The 25,460-nt window shown below is 45.0% G+C and overlaps 1 long non-coding RNA gene across 1 annotated transcript in view; it reads right to left on the minus strand.

The window, feature by feature from the left end:
* The window catches only part of LOC109549691 (uncharacterized), an 88,205-nt gene that overhangs the window by 17,944 nt on the left and 44,801 nt on the right, over positions 1–25,460 (minus strand). Inside the window, exons 5-6 of the long non-coding RNA XR_012330463.1 lie at positions 8,909–12,717; positions 7,773–7,847 (exon numbers count right to left, since the gene is read on the minus strand). This is a non-coding gene — a long non-coding RNA (uncharacterized lncRNA). The remainder of the gene's footprint in view (positions 1–7,772; positions 7,848–8,908; positions 12,718–25,460) is intronic.

Here is a 25,460-nt window from a genome sequence, read left to right on the forward strand (position 1 = left end):
ACCCGCCCGCCCTCGGGGAGAGACACGCCCAGGGACCAGCGTCCACGCAGCACTACTCAGGGAAGAGTCTCTGCTGAGAGGGGCCGATCGCCGACCGAGGGGACCCGCTCTTCGGGATATCATACTTCTCATCTGTCCACATCGCCACCGTGATTTTCACTGGTTGGTAAAAGGAAGCAAGTGGGGCGCAGCTGTCAGTCTGAGAACGTGGTCCCTCAAAGCCCAGCCCTGGCCTCGGTTTCCTGAGCATCGCTGATGGGTGCACGGCTGACACACGTGCTCACGTGCACACACACCTGGCTGCCACCACGTCTCAAAACCCAGCATGAGCTATTCACAACAGCCAAGACATGGAAGCCACCTAAGTGTCCACCAGCAGAGGAATGGATAAAGAAGATGCGGTACATACAATACAATGGAATGCTACTCGGCGGTAAAAAAGAACGAAATAACGCCATTTGAAGCCACATGGATGGACCTAGAGATGATCATACTAAGCGAAGTAAGTCAGACAGAGAAAGACAAATACCATATGATATCACTTATATGTGGAATTAAAAAAAATAATACAAATGAACCTATTTACAAAACAGAAACAGACTCACAAACATAGAAAACAAACTTATGGTTACCAAAGGGGAAAGGGGAGGAGAGAGGGATAAATTGGGAATTTGGGAGTAATATCTACACACTACTATATATAAAATAGATAACAAACAAGGGCCTACTGTATAGCATGGGGAACTCTACTCAATATTCTGTAATAACCTATATGGAAAAGAATCTGAAAAAGAGTGTATATATATATATGTATAACTGAATCACCCTGCTGTACACCTGAAACTGACACTACATTGTAAATCAACTATACTTCAATTAAAAAAAATTAAAATAAACAAACCCCAGAGTGCAGCTTCCTGGGAATGAGTACCCAGATAGAGCCCTGGAGCAACAGTGACTATTGTCTACGAGACCGAGGCTTACAGCAGGGGTCCCCAACCCCCAGGCCGAGGACCAGTACCGGTCCGTGGCCTGTTAGGGACCGGGCCGCACAGCAGGAGGTGAGTGGTGGGAGGATGAACGAACCTTCATCTGCCGCTCCCCATGGCTCCCCAGGGCTCGCGTGACCACCTAAGCGATCTGCTCTCTCCCCGTCCGTGGAAAAATTGTCTTCCACGAAACCAGTCCCTGGTGCCCAAAAGGTTGGGGACCGCTGGCTTACAGGACAGACAGTAACCTCAGAAGGTTCAAGGTCGGCTTGCGGCGGGCAGTGTCTTGGTGTGCGTGTACACGTTAGCTTAGCAGTTACGTTACAGTACCGCTCTCCTTAATTTTTCCAGCTGAGAGAAGGCACTGAGGCTGAGAAGGGGTGCCACTCCCCTTCTCCCCCCAGCACTGCAGAGGGACAGGGGCTTCTCGACGTCCTGGTGGGCAGGCTGTTTATTAACTCAGCTCTCTGGCAGCTTATGGATGGCATCCCAGTGTGGGCTTAAGCAAACCAGAGCAGGGTGGTGGCATGGGCTGGACCCATCACACCAGGTCTTTCCTGAGCTCAGAGCCACTATGTAGATCCCACGGCAGGAGGGCCAGGGTTCCAGGACCCCCTGTTGCCACACGCAGACCCAACCCAACAAAGACAAGAGGTGCTCCAAACTGAAGGATGGGCTCCAACCGGTGGCAACCGGGCATCAAAGGTCCACCTCGTCTGTCATACAAAGTTAGTGACGTAGTTACTCATCACACGTCGGTCATCCTTCAGTCTACACTACTGACTGCTCGCTTTGGAGTTTCCCGTTATTTTGTGGTCTACACACCAGAAGGTTTCAAGCAGGGATTATTCTTTCTCATTTTTAATAGACATTCACATGCGTTGAAAGTGCTGGCCACTCATTGAAGCCATCTGGATATGAGGATCTGGGTGGGGGAAAGGATTGTGTGATGTGTCCAAAGCTACGTGGGGAATTTTAGGAATTTTAAAGGCCAGAGCTGCCTCTATACTCAAAATTCCTTCCCACCTCTGGAGGCACATTTAACTAGTCCAACCCCCGGACACGGTCTAGTAACTCTGGGTCAACTGGAATGAAGGGGCCAACCAATCATCTGGAGCTAATTGCATCACATGGTGTGAATCTGATGGGTCGTTAGCATGGCTGGAACTAGTAGGGCAGAGTTAGTTTACAGGCAGAACCTGGAGATGCTGTGGGTTCGGTTCCAGACCACCGCAATATAGCGAATGTCTCAGTAGAGCAAGTCACACAAATGTTTTGGTCTCCCAGTGCATATAAAAGTTATGTTCGCACTAAGTGTGTGATAGCACTGTGTCTAAAAAAACGATGTACGTGCCTTAATTAAAAATCCTTTACTGCTGAAAAATGCTGTAACCATCATCTGGGGCTTCAGCGAGTCATGACCTTTTTGCGGGTCGGGGGGTCTTGTCTTGCTGTTGACGGCTGCTGACTGGCCGGGGGGACAGTCACTGAAGGCTGGGTGGGGTGACAATTCCTTAAAATAAGACAGCGGTGAAGTGTCCGCACCCATTGACCCTTCGTGTCACTGAGCACTTAGAGGCCACTGTAGGCTGATTAACGGGCCTCATTTCAATATTTTTGTGTCTCGGGGAAGAGGGAGGCCCGAGGAGAGGACGAGACTGGGGGTGGCAGTCGGAACACACACAGCATTTATGTTTGCCGTGTTCTATGGGCGCAGGTGGCAACACCTCGGAACAGCTACAATAGCAGCTGCAATCAGTAGTCAAGGCTTACTGGTCACAGATCACCGTCACAAACATGATAATAAGGAAGAGTGTGAAATACTGTGAGAATTACCAAAAGGTAACAAAACGCTGGGACAACAGCACCGACAGACTTGCTTGACGCGGGGTTGTCACAAACCTTCAATTTGTTAAAAGCACGGTATCTGCGAAACGCCATAGAACGAAACGCGACAACACAAGGGACGCCTGTACTTCGGTCTGAGGCTCTGACCGTCCTCTGCTTAATGACCGCAAGCCAGGAGTTCTGAGGAAGTGAGGTAACCTCCGTACCACAGTCCGAACAGATAACACACAGACAGGGCCTGCCCTGCGCCGGACATTGTTCCGAGCGCCTCGCGAGTGTTCACTCACTCAGTCCTCAGATCAGCTTCCTGACGTCAGCTCTATTATTGTCCCCAGCATGCGGATGAGGAAATGGAAGCGCGGGGAGGTGACTTTCCCAAAGTCACCAACGGTGAACTGGGCCACGTACACACCAGGTCCCCGGCTCACCTCCTACACGGGGAATTGCCAACCAGGATCACTCATGAACCCTGGACAGCTAATGCCGTGGACCCGCCCTGGCTGGATCTGTGCTACCACCATGACTGGGAGAACTCACGCTCCCGCCAGGGCGGGGAGGAACTCAGGCACCAGGCCGAGGTAGGCGGAGCTGGGGTCCAGGTCTCTGCTCCAGACCGCTCCTCCCAGCAGGGGCCCTGGCAAGCCAGGTGGAGAAGCAGAGTTGGCCTTGCCTGTGGGCTGCAGGGCATGAAACTGGGGTGCAGGGCCCAGGTTCAGAGGCCGGGGCCAAAGCGACACGAAAAGCCGGGAGACCGTCCAGCTTGGTCATGTGTCCGAAGGATTAGACGGATTGGAGAGATGCAGGTGTGAGTCAGCGAGGTGCAGAGCACGGGCCCAGCGTGGAGGCGGAACTCGGGAGAGGTGGGGACAGATACGGGACCAAGCCCAGGGTTGACCGCACGCTCCCAGCTGCTCCACACCGGCAACTGCAGGCCGCGGTGGCTCCCGGGAGGGGGTGGGGGAAGGTTCTGGGCCTCCTGCCCTCCCTGGCTCGACCCGCTCGGTACTGAAGCTGGGATACTGTCCAGTTACTGGTAAGTTCTGGAAGGACAAGGCCAGGAGTCCCTGCTCACCCCATGCCCACCACGCTGGATCCAGAGAAGCAAGACGGGAGAGTGGGCAGGGGCAAGGCTTTGGAGTCAGTGACCCCTGGGCTCAGACCTCTGCTCAGCTGTGACCTTGGCCTCTAAGCCTCCGTCTCCACGCTGTAAAATAAGGATCATGATAAAACACGCACCTCCCCAGGTGAGTGGGTACGAACAGGGTTCGCGCAGGGGCCACGTCATTGATATGCGTTCAGTGGTCCCTCTCAGCGCTGATCGATCGGGGCTCCATTTTCTCCCCTAACTTCTGACTAAGTGGGTATCTGCCCTTCCAAAGGATCTCCCCCTTCCCCTGCCCCTCAGAACCCTGGGCATTTACCGGGACCTAAGGGTGGTGGGGTGGAAGGCAGAGGAAGGGCCAGGCTGGGGGTAAGGCGGTGACCCACATGGTCAGCAAAGCTAAGCCACCTCTGGTTTTAAGCCATTTTCTCAGAAGAGTCTTTCTGGCCCTTTCTCTGCTCGATCCTGGCATGCTTTCAAGGCCCCGGGAGCACCACGCTCCACGAGGCAAAGCCTGCTGGTCCACGGTTGTTTCCATCCCGGCCCTTCTGGCCGCATCTCAGTCTTAACAGCCTCCCCGGCTGTGAACACCCCATTAGCTACACGCATCAGCCATTGCGTCTCCAGCCTTTTTGCAAAGCACTGCTTAAGCTTCCATCTTCTAAACCACGAGGTCAAAATCTGTCTTCATATGTGGGGACAAAGCAGTCGTCCTCTTCCATAGATGTCGTACCGCCAGTTGAATGATAGGACGTGGGTCCCACACTCACCCACTGAGACCTTGAGCCCCAGGTGGGAAAAGCTCCTCCCCCAGACACCTCCCCCTCCCCCCAGGATGGCCTTCCACCCGTCGAGGGACAGCTGGGATGTCCAGGAGAGCTGGCCGCCGGGCCCGTGGCTCACATCGCCCCTGCCTGGCCGGGCCCGAATGACTTCAGGATACAGCAGTTAACAAAGGAAAATACGAAGGGAGCCGGATTTTCCCAGCTGCCTAAGAGGGGAAAGGAAGCTGGCCTCGGTGACTCATACAATGGCATCGAAACAATTCAAGGAACTGTCCGGAGGAAGTGACCATGACCAGAATAGCCGGGCGATGGCTGCGTGCTGGTAGGGTGGGGGAGGTGGAAGCCGGGATCTCTGCAGCACAAGAGAGGGAGGTTCAAAGAAGAGGAGGAAATTTCCCGGGGCGGGGGAACTGCCCTGCGGAGGCATTTACTGAAATGAAGCTGTCTGCCGACTCCCAGGCCCAGGAGGAGAAGGTCCACGGGGGAGCGCAGAGGAGAAGGCTGCGATGCTGGGGTCTCCCCAGCTCAGGGGCCGCGCGGGACGGGGGCAGCTCGCCACGGAAAGCGCGCCCCTGCCGCGGGAGCCAGGAAGGGACCCAGCGGGTCTCACGCAGGGAAAGAAGGGCCCTGGGCGCAGGCTGTGTGGTCCCCGGGGAGAGGGCCTTGTCTGCAGAGAAGCTTGGATATAGATGCTAAGTCCCGAGGTCGTCCTCCCCTCCCCCTGCTCTAAGCGTCAACTCCGAAAGCCTCTCTCAAGGGTGAAAGAGGTTCAAAGTTCTCTAGAGCCAGCTAACTAAACACGGAGCCCAGGAGAGGGTCAACAGCTGTCCGCGGCCACACTCAGGATCCTTGGCTTCAAAGGACTCCGACGTGATTACAAAAAGAACACGAGAGTTCTCTGTGTTTATTTTAAAGTAAGGCCCTTAATAAACAGTCATTTTTAAAAAAAAAAAAAAAAAAAACCCCAAATAACACACAGGGGAGGCAATCTTCTTTCTCTCATGCATCAGTCAGAGCATCACACTCCCCTTGGCTTTGGCTTAAATGAGTTTGGTTTCTTCGCAGAAGTTCACCGTTTATAAAATACATACATTTTATGGACTTTGTTCTCCCCACTGGCGCAGCTTGGGGTTGGTTCAAAGTTCTACAGAGTTAAACAAAACCACATGGGACCGGGCAGCTCACGTTGGCCAGTGTCCACAGAGGCAGTGTCAGCGAGGTGGGCGAGGCCCGGGGGGGGAGGGAGGGGGACCCACACAGGGGATCTCAGTGATGCTCTCGCCTCCCCTCTCCTGTCTCCCGCCCAGGGCACGCTGGCCCCAGGAGAGAGAGGTGAGCAAACTTGGCCCAGGGCCACCCGGCGGCGCGCGGAGGTGAGGGGAGTGCCAGCCAAGCTGGCTCTGGTCAGGGCCCCTGTTTCTAATCCTCCCAGGACTGGGACACTCTGATGAAAATGCACATCGTGGAAGTTTTGTTTGTTTGATGTGTCTCCTTTCTTTTTTTTTTTAAGTTAAATTAAATTTATTTATTCTTATACAGCAGGTTCTTATTAGTTATCTATTTTATACCTATTCGTGTATACATGTCAATCCCAATCTCCCAGTTCATCCCACCACCAGCCCCACTTCCCCGCTTGGTGACCATATACGTTTGTTCTCTACAATCTGTGTCTCTATTTCTGCCCTGCAAACCAGTTCATCTGTACCGTTTTTCTAGATTCCACATATATGCGTTAATATACGATATTTGTTGCTTTTTTTTTAGAAAAGGTAAAAACCACACCCCTTAATTACAGGAAGTCAAAAGTACAGGCATTTAAAGTCTGTGCATGTGTTTAGGTATGTAGGTAAGTAGGTTGAAGAGAGATAGATAGATGATAGATAGATAAGCAGATAGATGGTAGATAGATACATAGATACATAGATAGATAAATGATAGATATATGGGCAGATAGATGATAGATAGGTAGGTAGATAGGCAGATAGATAGATGGTAGATAGATAGGCAGATAGATAAATAATAGATAAATAGATGGGCAGATAGATAGATGATAGATAGATAGGCGGATAGATAGTAGAGCAGGCATGACTGTTACAGTAAGGTAGAGACTTATGATAGTAAGTTTAGTTAGGAAAACAGAAATCACACCAGATATTCCAGAGATGTTTTAACAACACAGGGAATTGGTGACACAGGTGATAGGAAGCTGAAACTGCAACATGAGATGTTAGAGGAGCCCAGAGACTAAGAATTACAGAAGCTGTCCTGGGAAGTAACATGGAAGAGGTGGTGTCACCAGCTGTGAGCTGGCATGAGGGGCCTCACGGAGCTGTTGGCCTCCAGAGCAAAGTCTTGTCCCACTGATGTCCAGACACGTGGAGACAGGCAGCTACCACAAGTCTCTTCTGCCCCCTCTTCCACCTTCCAGATCCCCTCTAGTGCTGACGACTAACACACCTGGTAGGAAGCTGGCGAGGGAGCCTGGGAAATGTGGCTGGCACAGTCTCAGCCCCCGAATCCCAGAGCAGCACAGAGAAGAATGGTCGCAGAGCTAATGGACAATAGGTAAAAATCAATACCTGTTTGGCCAGCAACTACCATACACAGCCCTCTACCTTACAGGAGATTTCCTGCAACGATGACGACTTGCCTCTGTCCTATCAGATGCATCAATCTGTCTTACAAATGATGACCTTCTCCCCTTCTCCCCCAGAAGGTGAAACGTCGGGTCCTAGGGACTTCCCTGGTGGTGCAGTGGTTAAGAATCCGCCTGCCAATGTGGGGGACACGGGTTCGAGCCCTGGTTCAGGAAGATCCCACATGTCATGGAGCAACTAAGCCTGTGCACCACAACTACTGAAGCCCGCGTGCCTAGAGCCCGTGCTCTGCAACAAGAGAAGCCACCGCAAGGAGAAGCCCGTGCACTGCAATGAAGAGTAGCTCCCGCTCGCAGCAACTAGAGAAAGCCCACGCGCAGCAGCGAAGACCCAACGCAGCCAAAAATAAATAAATTTATCTATTAAAAAAAAAAAAAAAGTTGGGTCTTACCTGTCCTCTCCCTATCTCAGATTTTCATGAACTCCTCTTCTAGCTCAGTCACAATCCCACTTGAACTTCTGTAACCTGGAGATGAAATGAAAAAGCTATCCATCAACAGCAAGGCTGATGTGAAGTGATGTGATGACAAGCAAAGAGGACAGAGCATCGCTGCTACAGTCTTCATTTCTACGCAAGACACAGGTCGTTGCTGATTTCTGTAACTTCCTTCTTCCCCTTCCTCACAGACAGACAGACACTAGGTCAGTCCGAGTTCTCTACTTTGCTTCTCCTACTTTCATTCCTAAGGGACTGAATCTTCTACAGTCCTACTGCTCTTAGGTTACTAGAATTTTCCATCAACGTTTGTTACAGGACTTCATGGGACCAAGAGCTGCCCCCAGAGGATCCCCCAACCTCCAGACACAGTCCTCCCAGCCCCTCTTGTGTAGCGGCAGCCTCATCTTCTGCTACGTAATCAGGATCAATCATCCCAGCCAGAGGGCAAACGCTTCTTTGCCTATTGGTTCGGTGGCGTGAAAGCCCAAATGTCCAGGTAGAAGTCCCAGCTTTCAATTTGATGGAAGCATTGTGTGCCCTGCTGGAAGCATCTGTTGTCACTAAGAGCTCTAAACCCAAAGTTGCTGAGATGGGAAGGCAGTTTCTCCAGGGGATTTACTAGGGATAGGAGCCAAGTTCATCTTCACCCCTTGATTTCTAGACCCTGCAGCTCTGGTTATGGGGGCAACCGCACCACGTTTCCATTACCACACACTGCAGAGCGGCGTCCAGCATCTCAGGTGTTGTCCCTCACCTTGCAGTATAGCTACTTCCTCTGAGGGCCACTCTTCGGTTCTCTGAAGCCACATGCTTCTGGGTGATGGGACACATGGCAAGACGAAGCCGTCCACCAGCCTAAGCCCATGGCTGCATTTCTTTGGCTATGAAATGAGTTCTTTGGCCAGAAGTGAGGTTGTGAGGGACCCCATGACAGTAAATAACGTAGTCTCTATGCCCATGGATGGTGATGGTGCAGAAGTATTTCAGGTGAAAGGAAAGCCCCCATCTAGAATAAGGGCTTATTCCCATAGTATAAATTGCTTCTCCCTCCTTAATAGAATAGAAGGGACCCAGTGGGATCACTCTACCTGCAGGTGGCCTTCAGGAGTGATGTCACGTCCAGGGCTCCACATGTTTCTGCTGTTGGCAGGTCAGGCACTCGCCCCAGGTCACCCGCAGGGAGGAGAAGTCCGTGTCGCCACGTGGAGGAGATGCAGGACTTCCATCGCTGCCACTACGGCCGCGTCGTACGTGGACCCACTGACGGAGCACCAGTGTTTTGATAGTTGTGGGGAAAGCTGGCCGACACTGCAGAGGGTCATGGGATTCATCGGATTAGTGCGAGCCTCTTGCAAATACCACTCGGTGAGAACTCATATAGGACAGAAGTATCCTCGCACTTGGCACCATTCTAGGATGTCACCCTATTCCTCTTCTCTAGCTTCTAGGGTGTTCAGCGCTCAAGAGCAAAGTGAAAGACAAGTTGCTTCATTTTGCACCTCCTAAAAGTAGGAGTAGCTTCTATGACCATTTGTACCCTACACACTGTGTGTGCCTCTACCGGGCAATAGAGCTCAAAGTCTAAAGGTCTGAGCCTGTCATTTTCCCTCTGTAAGTTCTCTTGTGTAGGTAGATGTGGTCATCTGGTTTCTTCAATGGCCACTTGCTGCAAGCACCACAGCTAATATGAATTGGACTGGTGATTTGGGTTGGCTTAGCCCTTCTACCAAACTGCTTGCTATAAAGCTGTCCTTATAATTTACACCACGGCAGCAGATGACAACTGAAAAATAGGCTCATGGCTTCAGATGGCTCCTAGTCTGTGCCACTGACAAAGAGCAAAGATCTCTTCCAGATCCCCTAGAGGGAGCGTGTACATTATCAGGCCAGCTGGAAATTTAGTTCTACCACATTATCTCTTTAAGAGAATGGAGAAATTTTTAAGACAGGCACTGGTCACAGGTCACGTCTTTTCCTAACCAAAACTAACATCCATTATTTTTAGTTAGAAACCCTAAGCTCAGATGAGAGTGTTCCAGGTAGAAGAAAACTGCATGAGTGCAGGCAGAGAAGTTGGAAAGAATGGTGGAGGGAACTTCAAGTTTAAGATCATAGACCGAGTGTGAATTAACTTGCTGTCTCTTCCCAAAATCCCATTGAAATGATAAGAAATGACACTTTTAAAGAAGAATAAACCCATTACAATGTTGGGAAACAAGAAGGGATGTCATAGGCAGACCAGAGTTTATCATAAGGTTTTTTAAAAATAAAATTCCATTGTAATTCACACTCATTATAATAAGTGAAATGATACACAGATATTTAAAGAAAAAAGTTAATCTCCCACCTCCCTCTCTAAGACAACCAACGTTTACAACCTGATGTGTACCTTTCCCGCTCTAACTCTCTTTTCCATATATACACATACACACGTACGTATGTAGATGATAGAGGATAGATAGATAGATAGATGATAGGTATTTAGATAAGAGAGGGTATGTTTTGTTTTGATACAAATATTGCCTTATACAAGGTGAATTTATACTATACTTTTATTCTACAACTGTTTTCTTACTTAACAATATGCCATGCATATCCCTTCAGTTCAATGCAGAGAGACCTAACTCATTCTCTGCAGTTGCTGGGCGGTAGTCCGTGGCATGGATATGCCATAATTTCTTCATCATATTCTCTTGCTGGTGTTTCCAATTTTTTGTCACAATAAACAATGAAACAACAAACAGCCTTATCCTTTCATTCTTATGTGTTAATATATTTATTGTGTAGTATAAGTTTGCAAAGATGAACTTGCGAGGCGAAAATGTCTGCATACGCCTTATCTCTATTTATAAGATGAACTTGCGAGGTGAAAATGTCTGCATACACTTTATCTCTATTTATAATTTCCGTGTTTGCTCTACTACTTGGCAATTCTCCCCTGAATATCATGACCATTCGCCCCTAAATATTTTAGCATGCCTCTCTAGGAGTAGAGAGCATCTTCTAGATAGCTACAAAACCACTGTCCTACCTCAGATAATTAGGAATAATTTCATCATGTCAGCTAATATTCAGTCCACATTCAAATATCCCCCCAGCTGTCCTAAGAATGTCTTTTATACCTTCTTTCTTAGCCAGAAGTCAGTCTGAGCTAATGTACTGCACTTAGTTTTTGTATCTCTTTGGTCTCTTTTAGTGAAGAAGAGTTTGTCACTTTTTTCTTGAGACATTGGTGTTTAAGGTGTCTGGCTAAGTTATCTTGTAGAGTGTCCCACATCCTGGATTTCTGACTATTTCCCTCTATGGTATTATTTAACTTTTCCTCTATTTCTGGTATTTCTGAAACTGGAAGTTAGGTCTAGAGGCTTGGCTAGATTCAGGTTACACATTTCTGGCAAGAAAAACAAGAACAAATGTATATCACATGTGATGTTGTATAACAAATATATATTTTAACTTTAATAAATTTTGTCAGATTACGTCTCCCAGAGATTGTAGCACTGCACACTTCCACCAGCAGTGGCTGCCCTTGCATTTTAGCTGCTCTAAATATTATTGCTTTTTTAATGTTCGCAAATCTGATGGAGTTTTAAAATGGTATATCTGTGGTTTAATTTGCATTTTCTTGACTGCTAGGGAGGTTAAAATTTTAGTCATATGTTCAATGGGTATTGCGCCATTCCCTCCTGTGAATTTTATGTTCATATCCTGTATTTGTTAGGGTAATGCTAGCCTTAATAAAAAAGAAACCTCAAGAGTTTCAGAAGCATAAGATAATACACTTATTTCTCGTTCATGTAACTGTCCAGTGAGTTTGGAAGGCAGCTTTCCAGATGATTCAGGGACGTGGACTTCTTCCATCTCTGGCGCCACCATTCCTTAGAGCTGTAGGAAGAGAAGATGGAAAATTGACGCCTTTCCTTCACTTCCTTGACCCTAGCAATGACACAATCACTTTCATCAGTGAGAACTAGTCACATGATGTCATTAGATGCAAGTGGGGAGGGGCTAGGAAATCTGGTTCCTGATTGGACAGCTGCTTTCCAGAAACAACTCTAAACTAGGACCTGAGAATATGTGGCCATCTCTGTTGGGTTGTTTGTCTTTTTGTTTTTTATTTTATGATTTCTCTATATAGAAGGGATTACTGTATATATGTTTATATGTTGCACATGATCACCATATGTGTATATTATATTTTCCCTGGTATATTAGTAATTGTCTTTGGATTCTATTCAGTGTGTCTTTGGAATCTATTTAGTGTGTATTTTGCTTTATAATTATTTTTAAAAATAAACAAACAGCTCATGCAGCTCAACATCAAAAAAACAAACAACCCAATCCAAAAATGGGCAGAAGACCTAAACAGACATTTCTTCAAAGAAGATATACAGACTGCCAACAAACACATGAAAAGATGCTCAACATCACTAATCGTAAGAGAAATGTAAAGCAAAACTACAATGAGGTGTCACCTCACACTGGTCAGAATGGCCATCATCAAAAAATCTACAAACAATAAATGCTGGAGAGGGTGTGGAGAAAAGGGAACCCTCCTGCACTGTTGGTGGGAATGTAAATTGGTACAGCCACTATGGAGAACAGTATGGAGGTTCCTTAAAGAAATAAAAATAGAGCTATAATATGATCCAGCAATTCCACTCCTGGGCATATATCTGGAGAAAACCATAATTCAAAAAGATACATGCAGGCTTCCCTGGTGGCGCAGTGGTTGAGAGCCCGCCTGGTGATGCAGGGGACGCGGGTTCGTGCCCCGGTCTGGGAAGATCCCACATGCCATGGAGCGGCTGGGCCCATGAGCCATGGCTGCTGAGCCTGCACGTCTGGAACCTGTACTCCGCAATGGGAGAGGCCACAACAGTGAGAGGCCCACGTACTGCAAAAAAAAAAAAAGATACATGCACCCCAAAGTTCACTGTAGCACTATTTACAATAGCCAGAACATGGAAGCAACCTAAGTGTCCATCATCAGAGGAATAGATAAAGAAGATGTGGTACATATATACAATGGAATATTACTCAGCCATAAAAAATGAATGAAATAATGCCATTTGCAGCAACATGGATGGACCTAAAGATTGTCATACTGAGTGAAGTAAGTCAGACACAGAAAGACAAATATCATATAATATCACTTATATGTGGAATCTAAAAAAATAGTACAAATGAACCTATTTACAAATCAGAAATAGAGTGATAGATATAGAAAACAAAATTATGGTTATAAAGGGGGAAGGGGGGAGGGATAAATTGGAAGATTGGGATTGACATATACACACTACCGTCTATAAAACAGATAATTAATAAGAACCTACTGTATATACAGGGAACTCTACTCAATACTCTGCAATGACCTACATGGGAATAGAATCTAAGAAAGAGTGGATATATGTATATGCATGAGTGATTCCCTTTGCTGTCCAGCAGAAACTAACACAACATTGTAAATCAACTATAATCCAATAAAACTTTAAAATAAATAAAAAGATACATCTCAAAAAATTGTTTGTAGTCAAGTATATATGTATTTACATTCATGTATGTATAATTATATAATTATAGGTATTTTCTATCATGTTATATATTTTTGCTTTCATTCATTGCTTCAGTACTTACTGTCTTACTAAGAATATGGCTTACTTTCTAATATGGCTTGGAATCCCACCTTTGTGTATATTGTTTCCATATATTCATGAATCCAATATCAAACTCTATTTTCTTCCACTATTTTTAGACATGTATTCTTATATATGAACTAGGTAATAATTTTATTTATTTCCAAAAAATGGAGAATCCGTTGAAATTACATTAAAATAACTTGGAATGACAGATCATATTTTTGTAATTATATTTTCCCATCTAAGAATATGAACTGCCTCTCTGTTTATTCAGGCTTTGTTTCATGTTCTTCAATAATATCTAACAGTTACATTCATAAGCATGCTGAGCCTTTTAAAAATTTATTTCTAAATATGTTATAGTTTTTTCTATATATGGATGGTACTTATAAAAAAATATAACTTCCAACTTTTTATTGTTATCATAAAGAAAAGGTTTTGATTTTGTAAACTTATATTGTATCTGGTTATATTATAAAATTCTTTTATTAATTCTAATATTAAGACTTCTTTAATTTTCTGGATCTACAGACCTATCATCTGAAATAAAAGTACAGTTGTTTCTTTTGCCTACACAACCATGGGGTCGGCTGTGCCCCTCCTCCTTCCAGTATATTCCCAATCACAAGTGACTAGGGCAATTTCTCCTGAGATAAAACTCAAGAATGAATCTGTAAACAGAGTAAGCATCTTTCTTGGAAAAGAAGGAAGTTTCCAGCATGGACAATACGGTCATAGAGTGAAGGCTAATAGGGACTAGTTAGAAAACAAGGAGGCCAGGAGCAGTGGAATGACATCTTTAAAGACTGGAAGGGAAAAAGATGTCAACATTGAATTCTTTATCAAACTCAAGTATCCTTCCAGAGTGAAGGCAAAATAAAGACACTTCAGATTAAAAAAAAGAAAAGGAGAGCGACAGAATTTTTTTGTCAGCAGACCTGGACGACAGTAAATGCTAAAGTAAGTTCTTTAGGATGAAAGGAAATGACAACAAATGGAAATTTGCATCTACAGTGGAGAAGACTGGAAATGGTAAATGTGTTAAATAAACATAAGGCTAGTTTTCCCTCTTAATTTCATAAAAATGCATATGATTGTTCAAAGCTAAAAGAAAAACGTAGTTTGCAGTGCATGAAGTATACAGACATATTACATATAACAACTGTAGCATAACAGATGGGGCTGGAAAGTGGGCTTCACACTTGCAAGGTTCTTACATTTTATGGGAATCGGTACAACGTTAACTCTCAACAGACCATAGAAAGTAAATGACCTATACTATAATCCCAACATAAACTCCTAAAAAGCAAATCAGAAAGCAGGGTTCTTTGTACAACCTTGAAGGGTGTAGGGGAAATAGACTATATTTCTCCTTCCCATAACCTTCATCCACTAATGTTGGGCTTGACCGCGCGACTTTCTTTGGTCAATGGAATCAGAGCAGAAGAACTAGTTCTGAACTTAGACCTTAAGACACATCACACTTCCACTTACTCCTCTGGGAGTTTCTGACCTTCGCCATGAGAATAACATGCTCCAGGCGGCTTACAGCCTCTCCAAGAGAATGAAACATCGTTGAACCTCAGCCTGAAAGATCTCTGCCCAGGTCCACCAACATACACATGAGTGAGAAACAAATACTTGCTGTTTCAGGACACTGAGGTTTTATGGTTGTTTGTTATGCAGCCAAAGTTGACTCCAATACAGTAGAACTTGGAAACGGGAATAGAAGTAAGTAATAAACACAACTGATACCACAAACATACAAAGAATCACAAGAGACTACTAGGAACAGTTCTAAGCCAACAAATTGGATAACCTAGAAGAAATTGGTAAAATCATAGAAACATACAACTTAACAAGAATGAATCATGAAGACATAGAAAATATAACCAGAACAATAATGAGTAAGGAGACCGAATGAGTCATCAAAAACCTCCCAGCAAAGAAAAGTCTTGGACCAGATGGTTTCACCAGTGAATTTTACCGAACATTTAAATAAAACTTAATACCAATTCTTCTCAAACTCTTTCAAAAAACTGAAGAAGGAGGAACACTTCCTAACTCATCTTATGAGGCCACTGTTACCCTGATACCAAAGCCAGACATGGACACTGAAGACAAGAAAATTACATATCAGTATCCCTAATGAGCATAGATGCAAAAATCCTCAGCAAAATACCCCAAACAAAATTCAACAACATATTAAAAGGATCATACACCATGATCAAGTGAGATTTGTCCTGAGATTCAAGTATGTTTTTACATATGAAAAATCAGTAAATGTGACACACCACATTCATGGAAAGAAGGATAAAAAACAAACACAACATCGAAGTGGGCAGTGGGTACCAGGGACCTAGATGACCACTCTTAGCTGATTTGTCCCAGATTTGAAGTCATGAAAGAGGATGACATCGCCAAGGGACAAATGAGTGTAACAAGAGAAAAAGATCAAAAAGAGAATCTTGAAAAATGTCATTTCCATTTATGTCACCTTAACAAGAGGGGAATAATTGGACCCTCCCTCCAAAAAAAAAAAGAAAGAAAAGAAATGAAAACCAGGACGGCACTCAGGTGCAGAAAGCAAAGGAGGTAGGGTGTCAAAATGCTGCTGAAGAGACTGGATGGAAAAGCGTCCAGTGGGTTTGGTAACTGGAGGCCACTCTTAACTGACTGTGAAGTCAAGGGACAGGTAAGGAAACGAGATGACAAAGAGCAGAGCAAAGTGCACCTGGAGAAACGTCTAGGGCAGCATGTGAGACTGTGGAAGCCAGTGAAGGGCAGGTACAGGACAGGTGTCGAGAGTGGAAGCTGACCTAGGAAAGGTTTTGTTGAGGATGGGGAGACTGGAGCCATTTGTAGACAAGAGGAAAGCCACTGGAGAGAGAGCAGCTATGAAAAAAAACAAGATGGGAAGAAAGAGCTGATGAAGTGAAGGGGTCAAAAAATCAGAAAGGGATGGAAATGAGAGCCAGCTGCAGCCTTAACAGCCTTGGAAAGGGAGCCACTAGTAACTGTGGTTTGTCCTGTCCACACGTCACAGTGTAGCCTCAAGAGTGGGGGCAACCTCGCCCCAGACCCCCAGCTTCCCTGGCTATAGTGTCTAGCCTTATAGCTGGAACAAAGGAGGGAAGCTATTGTGAAAACCCTGATGATAGTGATGGTATCTGTTCCTACCCTCCAGACATTCTGTTCGTTCCAACATGATCTTTGAGCAGAATATGGGACAGGTATTATTGTTCTCAGCAGAAATGGGAGTGCAGAGCTGGGTGCTGAAATCAAAGTCAAACAGCCAGGAGAGGTGGCCGTGCTTCCTGTTTGTCCCCTGGATAGCCCCACATTGCTCTGCAAAACCTCAATATTCACCGAACATCCACCCCACACTCAAACCAGAGAAAGCTTTCACAGAATGCTAACAGTGCCGACAAAAATACTTGAACTTTCTTCAGTTCCTTTCATCTGATCCCGACATCCTTCCTTGAATATAGTGGCTCCATTGACTCCAGTGGTTCCTAGCAGCATGGAGAAAGGGAACAGATGGACGATGAGATAAAGGAGTTTGAATTTGCCTCAAGATGATAAAATCTTGAGGTATCCAAGCTTTCCATCTGTGTAAAAATCTGCCAACAATCTTCCTAAATATTAGGAATTGCACTTCAATAGCCATTCCTCTGGATGATGATAACAATGAGGGCTTACTCTGGACCAGGCACTGTTTCAATCACTTTACACGTATCATCTCATTTAATCCTAACAAGAGTTCTGTGAGGGAGCTAGAACCATCTTCCTCCTCCTTTATAGATGAGGAAACGCTGGCTTGGAGTAAGTGAGAGACTGGCCAAGCCCGTAAGTAGTGAGATGGGGATTTGAACTCTGGACTCTCCTGGCGGAGCCTGCATCTCGGCCGCCATGTGAGGCCATCGCTCAGGGATATGTCCACGTCACTTTTCTTCATTACACTGGAAAAACACAAAACTCAATTTGAATTGTATAAAGCCATCTTTACTATGGGTTAGGAGCTACCTGTGGCATAAACGAGCTGTTACCACGTCTTTCCTACTCAGTGAAGAATAGCGTAGATAAGTAAGCCATTGAGGTTAAAAACACTAACTCAGTGGCTCACCTGGCACGCCACCACCATTCTCGTCCTCAGTCTGTATGAAGGCGACTAAGAAGAGGCATGAAACTTGTGAGTGGGCGAAACAGCATGCGGTAGCAACTCCACGTGCCTGTCACGGCAGCTCTTGGTCACCGCACAAGGCAGTGAACTCTCACGCCGCAGAGCACTGTGGGTCTAGAGAAGCACACTCTCACATGAGGCCTCCAGAGCCCTGGCAACACACTCACGTGGGGCACTCGCTTAAAACGCAGATCCCTGGAGCCTGCCTAGGCCTGCGGTCTGATCCATTTACATGTGGGCGGGGAAGGGAACGCAATCAGAGAACATGAGCCTCTGCAGGCCAGGGGGTCCTTAGGCACCCGGCATCTGGGATCCACTACACCACAGGTTTGTCCTGAGCACGTCACGACTGAAGAGACATTGAGGTCCGTGTCACAAAAGTCAATGCCAGAATGAACAACAGTGGCGGGGGGGGAGTAGGACTCTTGGGCAGAAGTGCATGTTTGCTAGTTTCTCATCTTGTCCTGGCAGCCTAAAGTGGGTAAAGACAAAATACCAGCTGAAGTTTACTCTTTCTAGCAAAAAGGGCCCCCAAGATGAGAGAAAAAAAAAAGGATATAATGACCAGGCATGACAGTTAAAAGAAGGAGGAGGGGAACAATGGGTTGAAAAAGTAGAATATAATAGATATTGACAGTGAGAACATTATAAAATCAATAATAAGGGGTTAGACAGACTAAAGCATTATAAGGGGAACCAATAGGAAAAATGAGCAACATTGAGATGCTACTGATAGGCTGGGTGTTTTCAGTCCTTCCCTCCTCTAGGGAGTTGGCTGTCAGACTACATCCTGGCATGTGGAGATGAGCACTTCCTCCCGTGAGTCGGGGCGGGCCTGAGGTGGAGGTCTTTCCTGGAGTTACTAGTACAACTGAAGCCTCTTCTCTGTTAAGCAGACAAAGAAAGTGCCTCATGACTTCCTGTGTTCTATTCTCCAGGGTCTCATCCTTGTCAGGAAATACTGAATTTAGAGAGGAAATGTGTTTGCTAAAATAGAAATAATAATTAAATCATGTAAATCAAAATAACAAGATATGTATGGGGTTTATAAAAAACTGAAGAAAATTCCAGTGAACCAAATCTAAATATAATCATATGAATATCTGACTAAGGTCAGTTAACTAACAAGAAGTTAGCCAACAACCTGTGTCCAGATGTTTTTGTGAAATGTCTGCAGTGGACTTGTGATACTTTCCTGATCAAGAATAGAGATGGTTCTATTGGAAAAGGATCCCAGTCAATATCAATATTATGTAGCGTATTTGCAAAAAGAAACACAAGAATGATGAATTTGATGAGTGGGTAGAAACAGGAAGGGAGGCAGGGGTGGAAGTGAGATATCTGGGAGTATACTTCTTTATATCTTTTTGATTTTGAACATATAAACATTTTATATACTCAAAAAACCCCAAAATTAAATCCAAATGGATTTTTTAAACTCCAAAACTGAAGACAAACAGAAGCGAATAAACTTAAATATATATCAAGTTGATAAGATAGCCACCCTTGGAAAAATAACTATTTCAAGTAACTTTTGATTTTAAGGAGCTTCTAATTCTGACTAATCCAAGTCACTTTTATCTCTAACATCTGTAATGGAATACATTCTAAGGTCAAAACGAATGGAAAGAAAGCTGAAAGTTGCTAGGTTTGTGGATAGTTGTAATACTGGTATTTGTGATTAATTTTGTGTGTCACCTTCACTGGTGAGTTGTTGAGAATGTTTTTGGATGAGATTAACACTTGATTGGTAGACTGAGTCAAGCAGATGGCTTTCCCTAATGTGGGTGTGTCTCATCCAACCCATCAAGGGCCTGAATAGAACAAAAAGGCTGATTCTTTCTCAAGTAGGAGGGAACTCCTCTTGTCTGGTGGTCTACCAGCGGGGACATGATTTTTTCCATGCCTGTGGGCTCAAACTGAAGCACTGACTCCTCCTGGGTCTCAGGCCGGCCAGCCTTTGAACTGAAACTACACCATTGGCTGTCTGTGGGTCTCCTGCTTGTCAAGTCACCCTGCAGATCCTGGAACTTATCAGCTTCCATAGTCATGTGAGCCAACTCCTTATAGCAAATCTCATACAGAGAAAGAGAGAGAGAGAGAGAAAGAGAAAGAGAAAGATATATATATATATGCCTCCTACCGGTTCTGTTTCTCTAGAGGAACCCTGACCAATACAGTATTATAATTCTAAAACAATTTTATTTTTATTCTGGATAAGGCAAAAGGTAAATATATTAATCTTCTTAAGAAACAAAAGTTTCTCTGTAAGAAAAAAAAGAGATGAAAATAGAAAAGATAAGGAAAAGCCGTATACTCTGACATTTGTGTGGGAAATTCATTAAGAACTCATGATTATTTTGAAAATATATCTGCCAGCTTTGTTCAGTGAAATGGCTAGTAGCCACGAGCACACATGGCACCCAGATCTTGGTTTCTAAATGCTTCTCCCCATTACAAGAAACCAGGGTGTCCTGGAGCAACGGCTGATTCCAGATCTTGGTCAGAGAAAGCACGAGATGAGTCTGGGACAACTTGCGCTGGAAAACGAAGTGGTGATCAAAGACTCATGGGGTCACATAAATGGTTATGGGGCCCAAATAAAGGGGCTCCCACTGGTGACATTTAGGACAACGTGGGCATTAGAAAAATGATGGCCACTGTTTATAACAAATTAAACTGCAAAAATCATGAATTTATAATGATATGCAAAGAGGGGTATGCGGAGGGAGTGAGAGGGAGAGAGAGAAACGGAGGTGGAGAGAGAGAAAGCTCTTCTTTTACAGAAGGCCAGCTAATAAATATAAAATAGACTGCACAATTTAAAAACCATCAACCTGCAGCCACAGTATAATAACTCATACAGGCAGGGATCATCGTGGATTCTTAAATTGTTGGACAACATATTGCTAGTGACATTCTCTTCACACAGTCCCAAAGTATTCACCACCCCCAATTATTTACCAATCTGAAAAAGAAAATCTATCTATATAGTGGAGGGGTCTGGTGGCCACAACCTTAGCCAAAAACATGAAATTTCATCACAAATGTTAGGACAATCTAACATCCTGTTACTCTTATAATGAAATACAAGTTCTCAACACCACCTGTGTAACATTCTTCAGAGAATTATTTAACCGGAATCTAACTATACATTTCGTCTTTACTCCAAGTTACGGCAAAAACACAGGCACTACCAAAAAAAAGCAAACACCACCATGAGGACACAGTCAGATCAGTCTACAAGGTAGAATGTTGTACAAGGCAATGGGCCTGCACTCTTCAAAAAATACGTCACAAAGACATAAAAGCAAGTGCACTGTTGTATCATAAAGAAACTTAATAGGATCCTGAATTGAACAAAAGAGTATAGACCGCATATGAGATGATATAATGAAATATTGTTCATTTTGTCAGGTAGGATAATGACATCAGAGTTATGTAAGTGAATATTCTAATTCTAAGGAGATTCATGCCAAAGTATTTAGAAGTGAACCGGCGTGGTGACTACAATTTACTTTCAAATAGTTCAGCGAAAAAAGCTAATATATGTATATAAACTCAGAGAAAAAAGAGGGAGGGAGAGAGAGACAGAGCCAAAGAAAGCAAGCAAATGAGGCAGAATTGGTGAATCTAGTCCAAGAGCACATGGGTTTCATTTTTTAATTATTTCCATTTTTCTGTATGCTTGAAAATTTTCAAAATAAGAAGTTGAAGGGAAAGTATTGGTGCTAATACCTTTGAAAAATACAATTAAGTTATTGCAGGAAAGAGAAAGGATTGATCTGTGTTTTTAGATAAGAATAGAAACTTCCCCCAGAGCTGGGGAGGAGCACTGCGCCACGGTCAAGTTCACTCTGATTCTGAGCGCGTCTCATTAACTCAAAAGGGCAAACCTGACCTACATCCTCCCAAGCACTCGTTACAAAAGCAAGGAGCCCTTTTCCAGGGCAGCCAAGTGTCCATGGAGGCAAAGCTTGCGGGATGAGAGGACCTTTTCTTCAGAACAAAGAGCTGGGAGGGAGGTAAGTAGGACTTGCCTTTGAGAGACGGAGCAGGCGTCGATGGCACAGCCAGGACGAGAAGGCAGCAAAACGAGTGAAGGGATAGGAATCTGGGGCTGAGACATGGGCTCTGAGATGGAAGCTTAAAATAATCTAACGCAAGAGAGTAAAATGCTTCCCAGTTTCCGGGAGAGTGCTTTGGCTTTTTTTGGCTATTGTTAAGGGAAGCCCTTCTGTGGCCTCTCGTTTCACCTGCCTACACCCCTTGCCCCCGTGTACCCGGTTACCTGCACGACCGCTGCCCCCCTCACTCTCCCACAGCGCTCAGAGAAGCGCTAGCCAGCTAGTGTCCTGACACCCATTTGGGTCCTCCAGGCTCAGCCTCTCCCCAGGGAGCCTCTTCTTTTACCCGGGATTCGAAAGCACCACATGTGACCCTAAGAGAGTCCCAAATGGCCACAGAGAATCATGGTCTCACAGCATGGACTGGAATCACATTTCAAGTTCCTGCTAAACTGACAATTTTTAGGACTTCCCTGGCGGCGCAGTGGTTAAGACCCCACGCTCCCAATGCAGGGGGCCCGGGTTCGATCCCTGGTCAGGGAACAAGATCCCACATGCCTGCCGCAACTAAGAGTTCGAATGCCACAACTAAGAGTTCACATGCCACAACTAAGAGGTCACATGCCACAACTAAGAGGTCACATGCCACAACTAAGAGGTCACATGCCACAACTAAAGAGCCCACATGCCACAACTAAGACCCGGGGCAACCAAATAAATAAATATATATATATATATATTTTTTTTTTTTTAAAAAAGAACGGCTAACTATTAAAAAAAAAAAGAAAAGAAACAGGAGGCCACAGGAAACTGTAACACATCACAGTGTCTCTCACCCCTCCTTCCCCCCACCCCCCACCAAGGGGACAGCATAGAAGAACTCAGCGGTCCTGCAAACAAGACATTCCCTTTAAAAATAATAATAAAATAAAAAATAATAAATTGACAATTTTTAACTTACTACTGGCAAAAACCTCAATAACTTTGAAAGGGTGTGGTCAGAGCTGGTTGCATTAAAATATATACATATGCTGGCTTTCCTCTTTTTTTGTGAGAGTCCCTAGATTTTTATTTCTGTGCAATGAAGGGTAGATAAGACTTGTGGATGCTGGTTGAAGGGCCCTCCAGAGTGGAGAACAGGCCAGGACATGCCGATACCTCATTTCTTCCCATGAAATTTGTTTAAAATATCTTCTATTGCAACTTCACATAAACTTATTTCCTTGAAAAATCAGATTATAGATGTATTGAGCTCAAGCATAAGATAGTTGCTGTTTTTTCCTTATTACCTATTTTATTTTTTTAATTAATTTTTATTGGAGTATAGTTGATTTACAATGTTGTATTAGTTTCCGGTATACAGCAAAGTGATTCAGTTATATATATCCATATATCCACTCTTTTTTAGATTCTTTTCCCATATAGGTCATTAGAAAATATCGAGTAGAGTTCCCTGTGCTGTACAGCAGGTTCTTATTAGTTACCTATTTTATATATAGTATTGTGCATATGTCAATCCCAATCAAAGATAGTTGCTTTTGCATAACCCAACAAGTACCCATTTCCACAGAATGCCCAAGTGCCTGGCAGCTACTAACTTCATATACACGTAATACAACTGAAAACGCTTCGTGCTCCTTTTCATCCTGGGGACTTGGCTTTGCGGGACGGGTATTTGTTGGATGGTTCCACAAGCCGGCTAAATCTGCTTTCCTTTTCACACTGACTGCAAAGTTGTTCAGAGCCATATTTGAAACCCACTTCCACCAGTGTGATCGAAATCTTACACCCTGCCTTTGAGGCAATGTTTTTACAGCCTCATGATGTGTTACCGTAACTGGTTGCCTTGAATCTTTCCTGGCTGAAGAGGCACTTACGGGATGCAGAGAACGCTGGCTGAATCCAGACCCCAGCAGAGGCTGCTCAGGCTCCAGGATGCTCTCAATTTGTAGTGGACCCTGAGATGCCTGGACAATAGTCAGGAATCATTTACCTAAGAGCACCAGGCCTGGAAGAACAGCAGATCCCTGGAGAGCAGCTCTCATTGGCAAAGCCAATACATGAAGCCGCCATTTTGGTTTCTTAGGAAGCACAGAGTGCATCAGGGAAGGAGGCGGGGCTGCAGCCCATCCACCCACCCCCGCCTCCACAGGTGCACCTGCAGACGTTTCCAGGATGTACAGACTAGGAAGCTGAAAACAGTAGGAGCTCATTTTGCTGAACACTTGATATACACTCTGTAACAACCCTGCAATGGAACATTATTATCCTACTTACACACAAGGAAACTGAGGCTCATAGAAAATGTTGCCCAAGGTCATGTAGCTGCAAGAAAATGGCAAAGCAGGATTTAAGTCCCTGGTGGGCCTGATTCAAAGTCCTGGGTCATTGCAGCATGCCTGCAGGGCCAACTGCCTGCCCTCGCCTCTGTTTCCCCAAATGCCACGTGTGTGAATATCACGTCTTTGATCCCTGATGAGGCTACTACATGAAGTCTATAAAATATTTTAATTCTTCGGAGGAAAAGAACCTTAAAAACATAAAGCCATGTGAAATGAGGCCAAAGAACTCCTGGATGACCGCCTGGTTTGATCTTGGGTCCCGGTGAAAGTTAGGGAGCAAATGTCAAAGAGCAGATCTTGCCCTCTGGCATCTACAGACGTCACAAAAAATTCATGGAACCTCTGGAGAAGTCCTGCAGACTTCTGTAGCTACAGCGTTTAAATGCTGCAGTGGGACTCATCAGTGGGGTGGCCCCAGCACCAGCACCCTGCCCCATCAGCCCCGTCAACACACCCTGAGCACGGGCAGAAGCAGGGCACGGAGGGCCCTCTCTTCCTCCTCGGAAGCTGTGGTTCCCAGCCTGAGCTGTTGACACTGCACCAACCAGTGGCTGCAGCACTCAGAGCTCCCTGGGGACCCCAGTGACCCTGCTTCAGAGCCTGTGCTTTACATTTGTCAGATCCCTCAGAGCAGTCCCAGGACGTGTGTCCTGAAACATTTATCAGCCCCTCCAAAGAGAATTTGTATGCGCCTCATTTTTTAATAAAGTTCTAGTCCTTTCTTTTCGATCCCTTTTCTTCTTCTATTCTGATATTATTGACACGGGTCTCTTTAAGTTCTTCTCTATGCCATGCTCTCTCCCGTCACCAGCCTTTGCACAGTTCTCTCTGCCTGGAACACTGGGATACCTGCATGCTCCCGGGCTCCTTCCCTGGCTTTGACTTCCAGGTAGTTCTAGTTTAGTTAAGTCATCACTTCTGAGGAGGCCTCCTGACTCCCCTAGAAAGTTGGGCCTCTGCTCTGGAGCCCTGCTGTAGCACCCTGTGGTTCTGTAACTTTTATCCCTGTATAATGGCCATTGTCTATCTCCTCCATAAGACCGCAAGGTCCATGGAGGGCAGATGCCACAGCTTTACTGGTTGCTGCTAAAAGTTAAACAAATGCCTGGCACAGAGCAGATGCCCAGTAAATGTCTAATGAATGAATGAATGAATCTCTTTTAAAGAATGAAGATCTAACTCGGACTAGTGCCATAACAATAGTAACAAAATGTCCTCAGATTTATGTAGCTCTTTATAGTTTAAAAAGTGCTTTCAATAACTCTATGACAATAAATTTGATAACCTGAGTCAAATGGATCAATTCCTTGAAAGACATAAGTTGCCAAAACTCACCGAAGAAGAAATAGGCGATCTGAATAGACCCGTGTCTATTAAAGAAATGGAATCAATAATTCACAACCTTCCCA

This window comes from Tursiops truncatus, chromosome 2 (assembly GCF_011762595.2).
Source record: "Tursiops truncatus isolate mTurTru1 chromosome 2, mTurTru1.mat.Y, whole genome shotgun sequence".
In the NCBI taxonomy this organism is placed as follows: Eukaryota; Metazoa; Chordata; class Mammalia; order Artiodactyla; family Delphinidae; genus Tursiops; species Tursiops truncatus.